We start from the raw sequence: 18,381 nt of genomic DNA, 5'->3' as shown, positions 1-18,381 counted from the left end.
TTTCCCTTATCTCTTGTTTGTCCTGTTTGTCTGTCCTAATTAGATTGTAAGTTCTGTCGAGCAGGTACTGTCTCTTCATGTTCAAGTGTACAGCGCTGCGTATGTCTAGTAGCGCTTTAGAAATGATAAGTAGTAGTAGTAATATGATGTTTTTCTGATGAGATCTGGAGGAGGAGGCTTGATATGATTGTGTTCTGATGAAAGCGGAAGGGAGGAAATAAGAGAGAGAGCCAGATTCAGTAAATGGCAGCCAAAGTTAGGTAAAATATAACAAAAATTAATATTGCCAAAATTCTAGAGATCATGCAGTGTCTAGAGAAGAGCAATCTATCAAAAAAGAGGGAGAAAAAAAGCCTCAATCTTAAGTAATAGCTGCTTTAACATTTATTGCTAGGTTGTCATCAGTACTATCACAGGCTAAAAACTCCATCATCCTAGTTAAAAATATATTCTCATTCAATAAAACCCACTGCAGATCCAGCACTAGGAAATAAACAGATTGCTCTTATCTTAACTGCTCTATTCCTCAAATCCGTTGCGTATGCAAAGTTACTTTAATGTAGCCAGCATCGAGGTAGACATCTGCAGTCAATATTTAATAATATCAAAGTCCCAACAAGAGATCTTTATTTTGCTTCTTCATCTAATTTATAGGAACGCCCACCCATTCCCCTCCCATGACCACACCCCCATTTGAGTTGGGATGGGGCGTAGGGCAGATCCATGCTTAACTCCTAATTACTGCCAACTAAGTGCTTGTTAATGCCAATTGTTAACACTTGTTTGGCTAATTAGTTTACTGACGGATCTGGGATCCACAACCAAATGTGGGTGACATATACAGAATAATTGAGTCCCTTATGAAACCTGGTGAAAAGTTGTAGAGAAACAGAAACAAAATTAAACCTTTCAACCATAAGGCTTTCCGTTTTTCATACCTGGTGCGAATGAATGTCTCAGGGATTTCTGTGCTTTAGTTAGTGTAGAAACAGTTTCACCAGGATTCCATCTGCTGGATTCTGTCATGCACTAACACAGATCTTTCCTGATTGCACAGGCGAACATTGTCCCTGTACACATAGAGGAGGACCAGCCAAATGTCATTTATCACCACCATTACAACCCCTACCCCAGCACCTACTCGACATTCCCTTCATGGCAGCCACAGCCACAGATGATGCTGCCACATAAAGAACCCATCGTACGTCATTTGAGCCTGGATCAGCCAATGCCTTCAACCAGGCACCGGGGGGACCAGTGAGTATCAAAGAGTAAGGGGATTAATCTGCTAAGCATCAAATCGATCAATGAGCCAAAGGACCAGGGTAAATCAGTATAATTCAATTCTATTTCCTTTGTCTCTCTCTCCATCTGCTCCAGCTTGTGTATTTCTCTCCTCCTCCTCCCCCTAAGTATGACATAATTGACATTGCTTCAGATCAGTGGCATAGCCAGATGGCAGATTTTGGGTGGACCAGTAGGCAAAATAGGTGGGTGTAAAATTTCTTCTCTACCCCTACCCACCCCTGCTCTCCACCCCCTACTCCCGGCACCCCTCAGCTCAACTTAAAATATAAATACCTGGTGCAGATCCCCAAGCCCTGCCAGCTGAAGACATCCTCCAAAAGCACCCAGAACATCCTTCTGCCAAGCTCATCAATCAGTGGCAGCATTCCTGACCTGCTTACACTGGCATCCCATGAATGCTTAGTCCTCACACATGCGCCAACTGTCTGCTTCAGCGGCTCAGGAATGCTACCACTGACTTCCAAGCTTGGCAGAAGTCTAGGCACCTTTGGAGAATGCTTTCAGCTGGTGAGGCTTGGGGATCCCCGCCAGTTAACAGCAAGGGTGCACCACTGATGGTAGGCCTGAGCCCACAGTGAAAGTTCCCCTGCCAACCCAGGCCCATCCTTGGCTACGCCACTGCTTCAGATGGAAGACTAATAAGCAGATGCCACTTAGGTTCATGAAGGAGGAGGAGAAGGACCAGCATCTGAAGGCTGACCTAATTTTTTTTTCCTCTTTCACAAAGTTGAATTTATTTCAAGGCAGTTTTTAAGTTCTATATCTGTATGTGCATGTAATTTTCTTATGTACATTCTTTTCTTATCCACTTAGAAGAATTATTGATAGGTGGATTATAAGAAATAAAAGATGATCTCTCCAATGCTCTCTCTGGTAAAATCCTCCACCAGAGCCCCAAGTTTGTCCCTCTCCCTCTCTCTCCTAGCAGGGGCGGGTGCAACACTTTTGAAGTATGTCTGCCAGTATCAGTTTGAAGTCTGAAGCCCAGACCTGTCAAACAAGTGTTAGAGGATTGTGCTGAGCTCATGCTCAAGCACAATTCGCCCACACTTCTACCCCATGATCAGCGATAATTGCGTGCTTAAATTTGTATGCAATTATCTCTGATCATTGGTGCAGTAAAGCCCCGTTCTGTTCCAGCACTATTTTAGAGCGCTGTTTGGAACAGCGCGGGGCTTTTGATCATCTGTCTATGAATGCATGGTGTCAATGAGTCCTGTCACATTATAGATTCTCCTCTTGGGTTCAGATTGCAGGTTCCCACCTGCTGTCAGTATGGAGGAGGGAGGGGATCATGCCAGGCACGGGCTAGGCAGAAGATTATGCCCAGACTTTGGAAGTTTGGGGCCTCTAAAATACAGTTGCCCTGATTCACTCTACCCTAGGGATGATATTGTCAATATCCGTCCTCCCCTGCTAGGTACCTCTATTGGTAACAGCAGCCTGGGTCTTTATTCACAACTATGTCTTGTTTTTTCACATGTTTTGATGTCCTGCTCTCAGCTCAGCCCAATCATCACAGCCAGGGCCGCAAAGAGACTGGGCCGGGCCCGGAAGAAGGCCGCCCCTGGGCCCCCCCCCCTCCCTGAGGTCGCCTCCACCCGCTCCCCTCCGTCCGCCACCGGGCCGGGCCCCTGCACTATATGTAGATCCTTCAAGAGGTAGTGTAATGATTTAGGCTCTACACCTTTTCTGATGTTTTGGTGCCACCTCAGTAAGGCCAAAACACAATCTCTCCACTGCAAAACACTATACACAAACTTGTGCAAAAACCCACTCATAACCTTACCAAACCATAACAGCACTAATTCCAAGGACAGGACGAGCTACAACCTTATGCGTGGAAAGGCAGCGATATAATTACACCGGAATCTAAAACACCAGTACACAACTTAATGAAACAAAAATAAAAACCCAAAAAGGGCTACAAAGGGCTAGCAGAATACTGCACCTTGATCACACATGAAAAACATGACAACAGATATGACACAAGGAACTAGAAATAAACAAAATATAAAGGCAAAATACTGAACTGGAAAGTTACCTCAAGAAGTCAGGCTCGGCATGCAGCAATACTAGAAAAATTGAAACTTACATGAAAAATATCACAGGTGCACATTTCCAAAAGCTGACATATTCCAATTAATAAATTCTGAATAAAATATTTTTTCTACCTTTGTTGTCTGATCAATTAGTTTTTCTATTCGCTTTGGTCTCAGCGTCTTCTGTTTTATGTAGTGTCTTCTTTCCATTTGATATTTTTACTCTCACCATGTCCACCATCCTCCTGTGTCCTTATGTGTCATGTCTACCATCTGTAGCCCTGTCCCTATCCTTCCTCCGGTTTCAGCATCTGCCCTCAAAGTGTTCCGATCCAGCCCTTAAATTCAGCAATTTCCCCTCTATCAATATCCAGTATTTCTCCTCACTCCCTTCCCCTCCATCCATGTGCATCTCCTTCCTGACTTCCCTCCCCTCCATCCATCCATGTCCAGCAACTCTCCATTCTCCCCTGGCCTCTCCTCCATCCACCCATATCCAGTCAATTTCCTGTCTCACCTGCCTCCTCCATTCATCCATCCATGTTCAGCAATTCTCCTCTCTCCCCTGCCCTCCCCTCCTGTCCTGTCCAGCGATCTCTTCTCCCCCCTGCCCTCCCCTCCTGTCTAGCGATCTTAGTTCTCTCCCCCCTGCCCTCCCCTCCTGTCCAGCGATCTCTTCTCTCTCTCCCCCCTGCCCTGCCCTCCTCTCATGTCCAGCGATCTCTTCTCTCTCTCCCCCCTGCCCTGCCCTCCTCTCATGTCCAGCGATCTCTTCTCTCTCTCCCCCTGCCCTCCCCTCCTGTTCAGCGACCTCTTCTCTCTCCCCCCTGCCCTCCCCTCCTGTTCAGCGATCTCTTCTCTCTCCCCCCTGCCCTCCCCTCCCCTCCTGTCCAGCGATCTCTTCTCTCCCCCTGCCCTCCCCTCCTCTCCATGTCCAGTGATCTCTTCTCTCCCCCCTCCTCTCCTCTCCATGTCCAGCGATATCTTCTCTCTCCCCCTGCCCTCCCCTCCTCGTCCAGCGATTTCCTCATCCCCTGCCCTCCCATCCATTGTCCAGCGATTCTCCCTTACCTCCCTCAGCTCCCCGACAGCCCTCCTTGCTCGCCATTTCTTCCTACCCCCCTGCCATTTCTTCCTACCCCCCGTGCACGTTTAACCGTTTTACTTTTCTTCATCTGTCGCCGGCAGCGCTGCCATTCATTCTCACAGGCAGCTCCGCTCCCCTCTGCCACATCCATCTGGCCCTACGTTATATAAACAGAGAGTGCCGGATAGACGCGGCAGAGGGGAGCGGAGCTGCCTGTAAGAATGAATGGCAGTGCTGCCTGTGACGGATAAAGAAAAGAATGCTGCATGCAAGGGACATGCGGCGCAGGGCCCCCCTGGAGGCCCGGGCCCGGGGAATTTTGTCACCCCCCCCACTCCCCCCTGTTCCCCCCTCTCGACGGCCCTGATCACAGCAGCAGTCCATGACCAAGCATCATAAACTGCAGCTTACTCTTGAAATCAGCTCACATGAAATCTAAGTCTGGCACTAACACTACTTCCCCAACCAGAACCCCTTCCAGGAGTGGAAAATACTGCCTCCATGTGGCCAGTGTGAGAAACAGAATCCTAGATAAGGAGGAGAACCCAAGTCTCTCACATGAATGCTTAGCAATGTCATTGAGCCACCAGGCAGATCCCACAATGGGATTCTGACAGAATCAGTGTCACATACTGATCATGTCATTGCTGGTTTGAACCAAGGCAGGCAAATAAGTGGAGATGTCATTAATTATGTGACAACTTGTTCTGTGTTGGCATCCAAAAGGATGCAGCTTTAAAATCTTGTGCAAGCAGTCAGCCAGTCACCACTGTGGACATATTTCAGACCTTTTTGATAAACATTCTTTTCTCCATCTAATCGAGTCCATTGCTGCCTGATTCTTTCAGGATGAGACACCTGTCTCCCCAGGTTTCTACAAAGGTTGATCTCTAAGTTTGCTTCTGCAGAGAGTTTTCTTTAGAAGGTGTTTACATTCCAGAAATATTTTTAAAACTTCCAAAATTCAAAAGGTCATAGGATTGCTTTTTCAAACATTAGTTCTTCTTTGCCTTAGAAAATTTGGGCCTTGGCAGTTTGACTTTGAGAGCCTGAGAGTAGTCTAACCAGAATCAGATGAACTGATTTTAACTACTGGACCTGAACATGTACCCAAATACCTCTCTGCCCCTGTTCCTCTGCCCCCAGCCCTCCCTTTTATTGTGGCACATAAAGGTTTCTATCAGTGTTAATAATGCCTTTGTTTCCACAGAAGAGCCGTGCCACCGCCTCCACCTCCCAGTGCCACGGGAACAGTAGGGGCTGACATCCCACCAGCATCAGGTAGGGACTACAGAATGTACATCTTGTCCTGGTTCTGTCTCCCGTTTTTTTGGATCAGTGGAGCAGGGCAGGCCAAGATAAACTATTGGGTTCTGTTGAAAGGTGTCTGGGTCCTTCATGATTCTGAGTGGTGCAAACCAGGGTTACTCCCCACTCTACACATTTTAACCCATTACAGGGCATGAAAGTACAAGTTAATTGCCCCAAGCACTGTGTTAGGCCTGATACTCCATTTTGGGTCATTAATCTTGTAGACAGGGCTCACTGTCACAGAAACTTCACCTGTGTGTCCTTAACACTCAGGTGTCTCCCTAGTCTACCTGCTGAGGACTCGGACCTGTCACTCAGGTGTCTCCCTAGTCTACCCGCTGAGGACTCGGACCTGTCACTCAGGTGTCTCCCTAGTCTACCCGCTGGGGACTCGGACCTATCACTCAGGTGGTTCCCTAGTCTACCTGCTGAGGACTCGGATCTGTCACTCAGGTGTCTCCCTCGTCTACCTGCTGAAGACTCGGACCTGTCACTCAGGTGTCTCCCTAGTCTACCTGCTGAGGACTCAGACCTGTCACTCAGGTGGTTCCCTAGTCTACCTGCTGAGGACTTGGACGTGTCACTCAGGTGTCTCCCTAGTCTACCTGCTGAGGACTCAGACCTGTCACTCAGGTGGTTCTGTATATCTGCTGAGGACTTGGACGTGTCACTCAGGTATCTCCCTAGTCTACCTGCTGAGGACTCGGACCTGTCACTCAGGTGGTTCTGTATATCTGCTGAGGACTCAGACCTGTCACTCAGGTGTCTCCCTAATCTACCTGCTGAGGACTCGGATCTGTCACTCAGGTGTCTCCCTAGTCTACCTGCTGAAGACTCGGACCTGTCACTCAGGTGTCTCCCTAGTCTACCTGCTGAGGACTCATACCTGTCACTCAGGTGGTTCCCTAGTCTACCTGCTGAGGACTTGGACGTGTCACTCAAGTGTCTCCCTAGTCTACCTGCTGAGGACTCGGATCTGTCACTCAGGTGTCTCCCTAGTCTACCTGCTGAGGACTCGGACCTGTCACTCAGGTGGTTCTGTATATCTGCTGAGGACTCGGACCTGACACTCAGGTGGTTCCCTAGTCTACCTGCTGAGCACTTGGACCTGTCACTCAAGTGTCTCCCTAGTCTACCTGCTGAGGACTCGGACCTGACACTCAGGTGGTTCCCTAGTCTACCTGCTGAGCACTTGGACCTGTCACTCAAGTGTCTCCCTAGTCTACCTGCTGAGGACTCGGACCTGTCACTCAGGTGGTTCCGTATACCTGCTGAGGACTCGGACCTGTCACTCAGGTGTCTCCCTAGTCTACCTGCTGAGAACTGGGACCTGTCACTCAGGTGGTTCCCTAGTCTAACTGCTGGGGACTCGGACCTATCACTCAGGTGGTTCCCTAGTCTACCTGCTGAGGACTGGGACCTGTTACTCAGGTGTCTCCCTAGTCTACCTGCTGAGCACTTGGACCTGTCACTCAAGTGTCTCCCTAGTCTACCTGCTGAGGACTCGGACCTGTCACTCAGGTGTCTCCCTAGTCTACCTGCTGAGAACTCGGATCTGTCACTCAGGTGTCTCCCTAGTCTACCTGCTGAGCACTTGGACCTGTCACTCAAGTGTCTCCCTAGTCTACCTGCTGAGGACTCGGACCTGTCACTCAGGTGTCTCCCTAGTCTACCTGCTGAGAACTGGGACCTGTCACTCAGGTGGTTCCCTAGTCTAACTGCTGGGGACTCGGACCTATCACTCAGGTGGTTCCCTAGTCTACCTGCTGAGGACTGGGACCTGTTACTCAGGTGGTTCCCTAGTCTACCTGCTGAGAACTCGGATCTGTCACTCAGGTGTCTCCCTAGTCTACCTGCTGAGCACTTGGACCTGTCACTCAAGTGTCTCCCTAGTCTACCTGCTGAGGACTCGGACCTGTCACTCAGGTGTCTCCCTAGTCTACCTGCTGAGAACTCGGATCTGTCACTCAGGTGTCTCCCTAGTCTACCTGCTGAGCACTTGGACCTGTCACTCAAGTGTCTCCCTAGTCTACCTGCTGAGGACTCGGACCTGTCACTCAGGTGTCTCCCTAGTCTACCTGCTGAGGACTCAGACCTGTCACTCAGGTGTCTCCCTAGTCTACCTGCTGAGGACTCGGATCTGTCACTCAGGTGTCTCCCTCGTCTACCCGCTGGGGACTCGGACCTATCACTCAGGTGGTTCCCTAGTCTACCTGCTGAGGACTCATACCTGTCACTCAGGTGGTTCCCTAGTCTACCTGCTGAGGACTTGGACGTGTCACTCAAGTGTCTCCCTAGTCTACCTGCTGAGGACTCGGACCTGTCACTCAGGTGGTTCTGTATATCTGCTGAGGACTCAGACCTGTCACTCAGGTGGTTCCCTAGTCTACCTGCTGAGGACTCGGACCTGACACTCAGGTGGTTCCCTAGTCTACCTGCTGAGCACTTGGACCTGTCACTCAAGTGTCTCCCTAGTCTACCTGCTGAGGACTCGGACCTGTCACTCAGGTGGTTCCGTATACCTGCTGAGGACTCGGACCTGTCACTCAGGTGTCTCCCTAGTCTACCTGCTGAGAACTGGGACCTGTCACTCAGGTGGTTCCCTAGTCTAACTGCTGGGGACTCGGACCTATCACTCAGGTGGTTCCCTAGTCTACCTGCTGAGGACTGGGACCTGTTACTCAGGTGGTTCCCTAGTCTACCTGCTGAGAACTCGGATCTGTCACTCAGGTGTCTCCCTAGTCTACCTGCTGAGGACTCGGACCTGTCACTCAGGTGTCTCCCTAGTCTACCTGCTGAGGACTCGGACCTGTCACTCAAGTGTCTCCCTAGTCTACCTGCTGAGGACTCGGACCTGTCACTCAAGTGTCTCCCTAGTCTACCTGCTAAGACCTGTCACTCAGGTGTCTCCCTAGTCTACCTGCTGATGGCTCAGAACTGTGTTTGGAGAAGGACCTGTCACCCATCTGTGTTACTGAATACATTTTTACCAATTCACAAAATATTTTTTACACTTGTATTTGCAAGAAGACAGCAAGTGGATGCCGTCAACATATCTCTGCCTAGGAGGTGCACCCTTCTTTCTTATAGGGCCTGAAGGAAAGATTTGTTTAATTTTGTGGCTGAAGCAGTCTAGATGTAGTTGAAATTTTAGTTAGGTGCCAGTGTAAATGCGAAAGGAAGTTTCTATGTCTCTAAGGAGAGCCACAGATGAAAAATAGGAAGAGATCGAGAGGGAGGGAGGGAGATAGGAGGGTGCCCACCTAGAAACTAGTGGGAGAGGTGAAGAGTAGCTCAGAGTCTAAGGACTTTGTCTTGCCTGTTCTAGAACTATAGATATATATTTATTTATTTTATTTTTGTTACATTTGTACTCTGTGCTTTCCCGCTCATGGCAGGCTCAATGCGGCTTACATGGGGCAATGGAGGGTTAAGTGACTTGCCCAGAGTCACAAGGAGCTGCCTGTGCCTGAAGTGGGAATCAAACTCAGTTCCTTAGTTCCCCAGGACCAAAGTCCACCACCCTAACCACTAGGCCACTCCTCCACTATATTTTGGGAGGAGGGGTAATCACCTAATCTAGGTGTTTTGACTTAGATACATGGGTCAATATTCAGTCCTTTATTGAGGAACATTCAAATGACGCGACACAGCTGCCGTGTTTCGGCGCAGAAGCGCCTCTGTATGGAGTCTTATGAATGAGGTAACCTGGCGTTTCCTTGTTGCACAATATAAATACAAGAAATAGTGCTCAGTAAAAAAAAAATCCCAAGAAATGCCGATAAACCTGGAGTCCCACATGGATGGGGTGTTTGTTTGGGGAAGACCAGTCGGGAGGAGAAATTTTGCTGTTACCTTCTGGATCGTTGGGCCAGGTTCGGATCAGTTCGAGATGGTTGTATTCCTCTCACTACGCTGTTGTTGTGGTCGATGAGAGTCTGTAGTGGTCGGTCAGCGCGTGTTCTCCTCTCTCCGCCTTTTCAATCTCTGTCGTTCCGTTCTCGACTCCTCTGTCCACCGCTCCACCGGATCGACAGTGCTCAGCTGTTAGCGCGTACTTCTCTCTCTCCACTGCTTCGCTCGAGTCGGCGGGCGATCAGCTGTTCCTCTCCTGGTTGCTCGGTGTTTCCTCGTCGCGGGTCATGCACGGTGTCTGCTTGAGGGTTGGAGGGTTGTTATCGGCCTTTAAAGGGCAGTGGTTACCAGGGGACAGGTCGGCGGGGCGTCTCGGTTGTTTCCCTGTCCTCCCCCACGTGTGGGGACTGGTCTCCCCGCGTTACACGGTCCTCCCCAGCCGCCAGTGGTAGCAACGTGGGAGAGGGTCAATTTACCTCTCTGTCTCCTGTGCTGTTGGGGATCAGTTCTTCCCGATTCGCGGCCACGAGGTAGGTCTGCAGGATCCATGGTCAGTCCCCAACGTTGTCTCGCTCACACTGGGAGCTCGCGGGGTGTGCCGGTGATTTCTTGTTTTCGGCTGTGTCTTTCTTTCACTGTTCACATAATGGGACGTTCCGTCCGGGTTGTGCAGTGAGCAGTTTTTTGATCGGGTTTGCTGGCGCTTTGGAAGGCTGCGTGGTCAGTAGATTAGCAGGTCGGCTGGCTCAATTGGAGGTTGCCGTTCCTATCGTCCGACCACTGGTTCGATGTAGACCTTTTATCGGTTCACCTGGGCTCCGACTGGGTCAGCTGCCGTTTCCCGCAGTTTGTAACTAAAACTGAAATTTACACTTCTGGTCCAGTCACTGATATTGCTGAAGTTAGACTATTGTAATCATATATTTTTGAAAAGTTTGAAGCATAAGTTAAAAAGGCATCAGACAATACAGAATCCTACGGTGCATCTGATCTTCTCTCAGGTTACTTTGTAAGATTGCATTGGCTTCCTAGAGAGGCCAGAGTTTGTTTGTTTGTTTGTTTGTTTGTTTTTTTATATAAAACGTTAGATGGGGCTACTCCCATCTAACGTTGGATAATTTTCAGTTCACAGCTCTGTCCAGGAATAGAAAACTTACTAACAAGTCTCCTTTTGGTTTCCCTTCTGTAAACACATATGCACAAACATTTACACACGTAAATGTAAACATGCAAACACTTACACATATGCAAACACTTACACATATAAATTTAAACACTTACACGTGTAAATGTAAACCTTTAAACACATGCTCGAACACTTACACACACTCAAACACTTACATGTAATTGTAAACATGTAAACTCTTACACAAACACACATGTAAATGTAAACATGCAAACACTTGCATATGCACATATACATAAATGTAAATATGTAAACATTCATATGCAAACATATGTAAACATGTAAACTGCATATGCACAAACACACATATAACATGTGTAAACATGTAAACAGTGCATATGCAAATACACATGTACATATAAACACTTACATATGCACAAACTCTCAAACATGTAAATATGCAACTTAGAATTTAATTGTACCATGTTAAAGAATATATATAGTGAATTGTGTGCATAAATCTTAATTAATGCCAATTAGTTATACACATTGTTACAGAATATGCTTCTATTTCTGTGTGGAAATTAAGGCACCATATATAGAATTCTGGAGTTATACAGAACCCAGCCCTTAGTTAAGGCTAATCAGAACCTGCTAATTGGATAACACTTCCATCCTTCCACATATGATTGTCAACATATAAATGCTTACGTATGGACAAACACACATGTAAGTGTAAACATGTAAACAACCGCATATGCACACACATGTAGATGTAACATGTAAACACTTGCATATGCAATAACACACATGTATATGTAAACATAAACACACATGCATAAGCATATGCAAATGTAAACACACATGTAAGCAATTACACATGTAAATGTGAACAAACATACATGCACAATTATACATGTAAATGTAAATATGTACACACTTACACATGGAAATATAAACATGTAAACACTTACACATGTGCAAACACTGGCTGCCAATAGATGCTAGAGTTTAATTTAAAATATTGGTCTTCCTTTAATAGGAATATTTACATGTTGGGCTTTCCTACAGTTCGCAAAGTAAAAGCATACGACCCTTGCAATCTTCTTTAACATATCAAGCTGCCTGTATCTGAAATCCTCTAGTTTTTTTTCTCTCGGGCAAATGGGATATTATTTTTTGTTTAGGAGACCATTAAAGACCATTCTTTTCTGGGTGTATTTTTCCTGATCTATGAACTTTGTACTCATCTTGCAGTATTGTGATTATCTATTGTAAAAGCTGTTTGGAGAATGGTCCTTCTTTTCACTGTTACCTGTTTTGAGCTTGTCGGTTGTAGCAGACTATAAGATTCCAATGTAATGTAAAAACCCTCATCAGTACCCCACAATTTAGGCACACACATTTGCAACAGGTCTGTGGCTCAGGTAAATGTTCGCATGCGACATTGATGTGCATAACTTACCGCATTCTGTAAGTTACACTGAACTGTTATCCCCACCCATGCCCTTCCCCTGTGTATTAATGGGGGTAATATGTCCCCTAGGTTCTGGCTGATACTGCAGAGAGAACTCAGAGAAGGCTTTTACCAATTCCATCTGACTCCAATCATTCCAATTTATGATTTCTGTTCAGTACCCAGCAGCAATGGACCAGCCATGTCACTGAGTAGTGCAGAAATCTCTAAAGGTGCTTACTATGATCTTTTAACCCTGGCAGAGACGTGCACTTCTCTCACCAGACCAAAAGACAGTCAAGAGGTGATATATTCTAGTTACCCTTCTTCATACCTATACCAGATCTCATGTATTGTTGCAGATTCCCTATAAATAGAAATAAAGAGAGTGAGAAACAGATTCATTTAGAGGATTGTTTATTACTTACCAAAGCCAGGTTACATATGAAGCATTGACTATAAGAATATAGAAATATATTCTCAGGGGAGACCTCTCCAGCAGAGTGACGCCCAGGTCGAACTCTTGCCTACAACTCTCCCGTACATATCAGCTGTCAGTCATTTATATTCCCTTTATTAACATTGAGCCCTATTACCCCCCCCCCCCCCTAAAAAAACTGTTTTACCCAGATGGCACAAGACTAACTGCAGATTTTGATATTTTTACTCTGGAAAAATCCCCCCACCTTTTTCCAACAGATGGCCAACTGTCTTTGACCACAAATGTTCTTTCTTACTTCTGCTTTTCCCATGCACCTGCCATAAGGTTCTTCTGAGCTATTTCTGTTTCATAATTCCCAACTGACAATTGTGCCAGTTAGAAATTTCTGTTAATAGCTGGCCCTCGATTTCAATTAAAAACTTACTTGACCTGTCTTTCCCAGCAGCCTTTAAGGCTGGGCCAAGCTTTTCCAGCAGGTCCCAAGCTGGGTAGTAGGCCGCAGGCTATACTATATTTATACACCTGTGAACCATAACAATTACATATTAAGCCTTTTGAATGCATCATTAAAGACTAGTGGTTAAGTGCACTAGTTTAGTTAACAAAGAATATAACAGTAGCTATACTGCGACAGACCGAAGGTCCATCAAGCCCAGTATCCTGTTTCCAACAGTGGCCAATCCAGGTCACAAGTACCTGGAAAGATCCTAGTACAGTAAAACAGACTTTATGCTGCTTGGCCTAGATATAAACAGTGGATTTTCCCAAGTCCATCTTAATAATGGCTTATGGACTTTTCATTTTTAAAACCCTGCTAAGCTAACTGCTTTTACTACATTCTGTGGCAACAGATTCCAGAGTTTGATTACACATTGAGTGAAGAAATGTTTTGTCCAGTTTGTTTTAAATTTACTACTTAGTAGTTACATTGTGTGCCCCCTAGTCCTAATATTTTTGGAGAGTAAACAAGTGATTCATGTTTATTTAATCTTGATATACTGCTTAGCCAAAAAAGCTGTCAGCGGCTTACATTATATAAAAACAATAATAATACAAAACATACAAATAAGAATGCCATAGTCAAATAGGAAAGATTATATCACACACAGAAAACAATAAAATATGACGCTGTAATTCTACTATATAATCAAAAGACATAAACCTTGCAGAGCTCTACATCTCTGGTACTCTGAAAGCCTGGGGAAAAAATGCGTTTTTAGCAAATCCCTTGAACTTAATCAAGGTTGGTTCCATTCGTAATGGGAGTGGCAACTGGTTGCAAAGACCAAAAAAAGCCACCTTCATGAGTCACCTTCCACTGTGGTTGGCAGTACTCTTTGAATGTAAGCAGGGAAGGGCACTTACAGAATGAGGGGGACATAATTTGGTCCCCTCCCCACCTGGCCGCAGTCACTTATTTCCATCCTCCTGCCCTCCACCCATTTTTTTGTTTTGTTTGGATGCTGTATTATGCAGGATGGTTGCATTGTTTTCTGAGTTATTGTGATCTGTCCTGTCTTATTTTTGACGTACTTTTCCCTTTTTCTTTTATAATTTTTGTAAATTGCTGAGATTTGGTTTTTCCATAATTTGGTGATCAATCAAACCCCTGAGTTACCCCATCAATACTGCTATCGTGCCCTTATCATCCCTAAAGTTTTCTTTCTCATTCGCATAACCAACCCATGCTGAAAAGATCTTGTAAATTCAAAGAAAACATAAAATGCATTCTTTAGCTTGCTACAATTTAAACATTGTTAAATATGCCTGCTTTTTCTGAATTCTTTTTCAGCTGAGGTGTTGGTGTTTCAAGTTTACGACATAATCTAGTCCCCATCCCATCCCCATGTTATTAATGACTGTTGTCACCAGTACCTGCAGATACCTGTGGATTTCCCATTGTCCCTCCACTGCTGTCTTGGTATATTTTTCCCATTTAAAGAGACAGGAACCAATAGAAATTTGAGAGGCTCTTGCCAGGTTGAACTACAATGTGCTGCCGAATATCCTCCATCCTTAGCCTGCACAGCCCCTGGGATTAGGGCTGAGGAGGTACTGGGATGGAATCAGAGTGCAACCGAGGGTTATACGGGCATCCCTCTCTCCCTTGGTATGTTTGTGACTGCTTGATTGATAATCTAGCCTGTATTTTATGGCAGTGGTTCCCAGACCTGGTCCTGGAGCCACCCCAGCCAGTCAGGTTTTCAGGATATCCACAATGAATATTCATGAGAGAGATTTGCATAGAGTGGAAGTAGTGCATGCAAATCTCTCTTGTGAATATTCATTGTGGGTGTGCTGAAAACCTGACTAGCTACGGTGCTTCCAGGACCAGGTCTGGGAGCCACTGCGTTATGGAATTCCTCTTCCTGTTTTTAATATTTTGATTGTCCATCACTCTGATTTGCTGTATGATAAGGGCAGTTTTATCAAATCTCAATAAACATAAAAATAAACACCAGTGCCCGCAAAGCTAACTGGGCATGTTGGATGGCATAAACTACTACTACTACTACTTAACATTTCTAAAGCGCTACTAGGGTTACACAGCGCTGTACAATTTAACATAGAAGGAGCTTACAATCTAAAGGACACGTGAACAGTCAGTCTGATAGGGGCAGTCAAATTGGGGCAGTCTGGATTTCCTGAAAAAGTTAGGTGCCGAACGCAGCATTGAAGAGGTGGGCTTTAAGCAAAGACTTGAAGATGGGCAGGGAGGGGGCTCGGGAAGGTTGTTCCAAGCATAGGGTGAGGCGAGGCAGAATGAGCGGAGCCTGGAGTTGGCGGTGGTGGAGAAGGGTAATGAGTCTTTATGCCTAGTTAGCCATGCGGGCATAGTTCTGAATATTGGCCATACCTGGAAAGCTTCCAGATATTTGGTGCCAAGCAAGGATGGGCCTGGTGCTGGATATCTGGATTTAATTTAGCTGGAAATGGTCAGTGTTGAAAGAAACACTAACTGTCACTGGCTAAATATTGATCCTTATGTTACTGTGGATGTTGATATTGAAAAGATTACTCTGCTGATCTTTAGGGGTTAGCCAGATGAATCATCGGGGTTGAAAATCTCTTCCCTGCTCGCCATATACAGAGAGGCCTGTCTGGAGGCATTCCCAGGGCGCAGTAAAGTTCTTTGCCCTCGACACTGGTATTCACCACTGACACTGTTACGTGTGCATCTGTGTCTGGTCAAGGTAGAAAGCTATCCTAAAGTAAGGCAGAAAGCAATGCACACAAATCTTTATTTGACAACGTTCAGCAGGAGACTTACCTGGGTAAATCCTAAATATAAGACTAGAATTGTCTGTATAAGTTTATGCGGCTAATCTATTTAACTCTGTTAGTGTTTTTCTAGCTACACAATCATTGATCTGTGACTGTAAAGTGCTGCTTGTGCTTTCCAGATAAATAAGCTAACATTTTTCTTTCTCTTTTCAGAATACTATGATATGACGGAAGGGGAGCTATAAATCAACCACTCTCACATTATAATTAAATATTTTATCCACTGCACTGTTGTGTGTTACTTGTAGTTTTAAGCAGGGCCGCCGAGAGGGGGGGACAAAAGTCCCCGGGCCCGTGCCTCCGGAGGGGGCCCGTGCCTCCGGAGGGGGCCCGGCGACACCGCAGTCCGACGCGTCCTCCCTCCGTCGCTCCCAGCACTAACCTTAAATGCCTCCTTTCACCACGTTCGCAGCAGCAGGGCAGGCCACTCCTTCCTTCCGTGTCCCGCCCTCGCCTGACGTAACGTCCACGAGGGCGGGGCACGGAAGGAAGGAGAGTTCTGCCCTGCTGCTGCTTGCTGCGAAGGTGAAAGGAGGCGTTTAAGGTTAGTGCAGGGCCCAGCCCAGTAGCGGGTGGAGGGGGGGCCCGGCGGCGATGACGACGACGACCTCGGGTGGTGGGGGGCCCGGGGGCGGCCTTGTCCCGGACCCGGCTCTCGGCGGCCCTGGTTTAAGGGAGACTTTGTATGGGTTCTGCTTGACTGTGGCAGTGATGTGGTGCAGATACAAGGTTATGTCGGTGGGGTTTCTAGGTCACCCCCGCCCCCAGTCCAGAACAGGTGCAGTGAGAGGACTTCCAGAGAGCGAGAGATCTTCACTGGTAAGAATTTGCTGGGAAATTGTTTTTAAGCTTGTGGAAAGGTAGAATCAAATAGGGACTGTATTTTAAGTTACTCTGCTCACTCAGCAAAGGAAATTAAATATTGTATGTTAAGGAAGGCCTTGAATCAAATAGACTGAAAATTTTGCAGCACACAAAACACATCTTGGGAATCCCTATGGATTGAAATTCCATGTGTTAAGGGAAACAGGACACTGATAGGAGTGCAGCACAATCCACCTGGCCAGGATGAACGGACAGATGTAGAAATGTTATCAGGAATTAGGGAGGCTAACAAACTGGGGAACATAATAATAATAATTGGTGATTTTAATTACCCCCGATATTGACTGGGTAAATGTAACCTTAGGGCATGCTGGGGAGGTAAAATTCCTTGATAACATCAAGGACTGCTTTATGGAGCAGCTGGTACAGGACCCAACAAGAGGAGGAAAAATTCTAGACCAAGTCCTTAGTGGAGCGCATGATCTGGTGTGGGAGGTAATGGTGCTGGGGCCGCTTGATAATAGTGATCATAATATGATCGGATTTGATATTAGCTTTGGAGTAAATATAAACAGGAAATCCAATATGTTAGCATTTAACTTTAAAAAAGCAGACTATGATAAAATGAGAAGAATGGTGAAAATAAAACTTACAGAAGCAGCTGCGAGGGTGAAAAATTTACATCAGGGGTGGATGCTGTTCAGAAATACCATCCTGGAATCCCAGGCCAAATACATTCTGCGTATTAAAAAAGGACTTGGGAAAAATCCACAATTCCAGGAATAACATGTATAGAATGTTTGTACGTTTGGGAAGTTTGCCAGGTGCCTTTGGCCTGGATTGGCCGCTGTCGGGGACAGGATGATGGGCTCCTGCGCCCGATCTGCTGAACGCCTGTGGAGGAAATCTCGTACCCATTCAGATTTCCTTCATTACAAATTCATGCTATCCTCCTTCCAGTCCTCCCTTTTCCTTGCCAAACAGGACTATTACACCCAATTGACCAATTCTCTCAGCGCCAACCCTCGTCGTCTCTTCGCCACCCTTAACTCCCTCCTCAAAGTGCCCTCCGCTCCCACCCCCCCCCCTCACTCTCATCTCAATCACTGGCTGACTACTTCCACGACAAGGTGCAAAAGATCAACCTTGAGTTCACTACCAAGCCACCTCTTCCTCTTCACCCTTCAACCCTCTCCCTCAACCAACCAACCTAGGCCTCTTTCTCCTCCTTTCCTGATATCACCGAGGAGGAAACCGCCCGCCTTCTTTCCTCCTCGAAATGCACCACTTGTTCCTCTGATCCCATCCCCACCAACTTACTTAACACCATCTCTCGTACTGTCACCCCCTCCGTCATATCCTCAACCTCTCTCTCTCCACTGCAACTGTCCCTGACACCTTCAAGCATGCCGTAGTCACACCTCTCCTCAAAAAACCATCACTTGACCCTACCTGTCCCTCCAACTACCGCCCCATCTCCCTCCTACCCTTCCTCTCCAAAATACTTGAGCGTGCTGTTCACAGCCGCAGCCTTGATTTTCTCTCCTCGATCCGCTTCAATCCGGTTTTCGCCCTCTACACTCGACAGAAACAGCACTCTCTAAAGTCTGTAATGACCTGTTCCTTGCCAAATCCAGAGGCCAC

The 18,381-nt window shown here is 46.5% G+C and overlaps 1 long non-coding RNA gene across 1 annotated transcript; it reads left to right on the top strand.

Moving 5' to 3' along the window:
- The first annotated feature begins 1,068 nt into the window (after positions 1–1,068).
- On the top strand, positions 1,069–16,112 carry LOC115458790. The gene is made up of 3 exons (XR_003940150.1): positions 1,069–1,257; positions 5,648–5,718; positions 16,066–16,112. It is a non-coding gene; the product is annotated as an uncharacterized LOC115458790 (long non-coding RNA).
- Positions 16,113–18,381: the final 2,269 nt, after the last annotated feature.

This window comes from Microcaecilia unicolor, unplaced genomic scaffold, assembly GCF_901765095.1.
Source record: "Microcaecilia unicolor unplaced genomic scaffold, aMicUni1.1, whole genome shotgun sequence".
Lineage (NCBI taxonomy): Eukaryota > Metazoa > Chordata > Amphibia > Gymnophiona > Siphonopidae > Microcaecilia > Microcaecilia unicolor.
The sequence above is the reverse complement of the archived record's forward strand: the minus strand, read 5'-3'. Positions and strand labels throughout refer to the sequence as shown.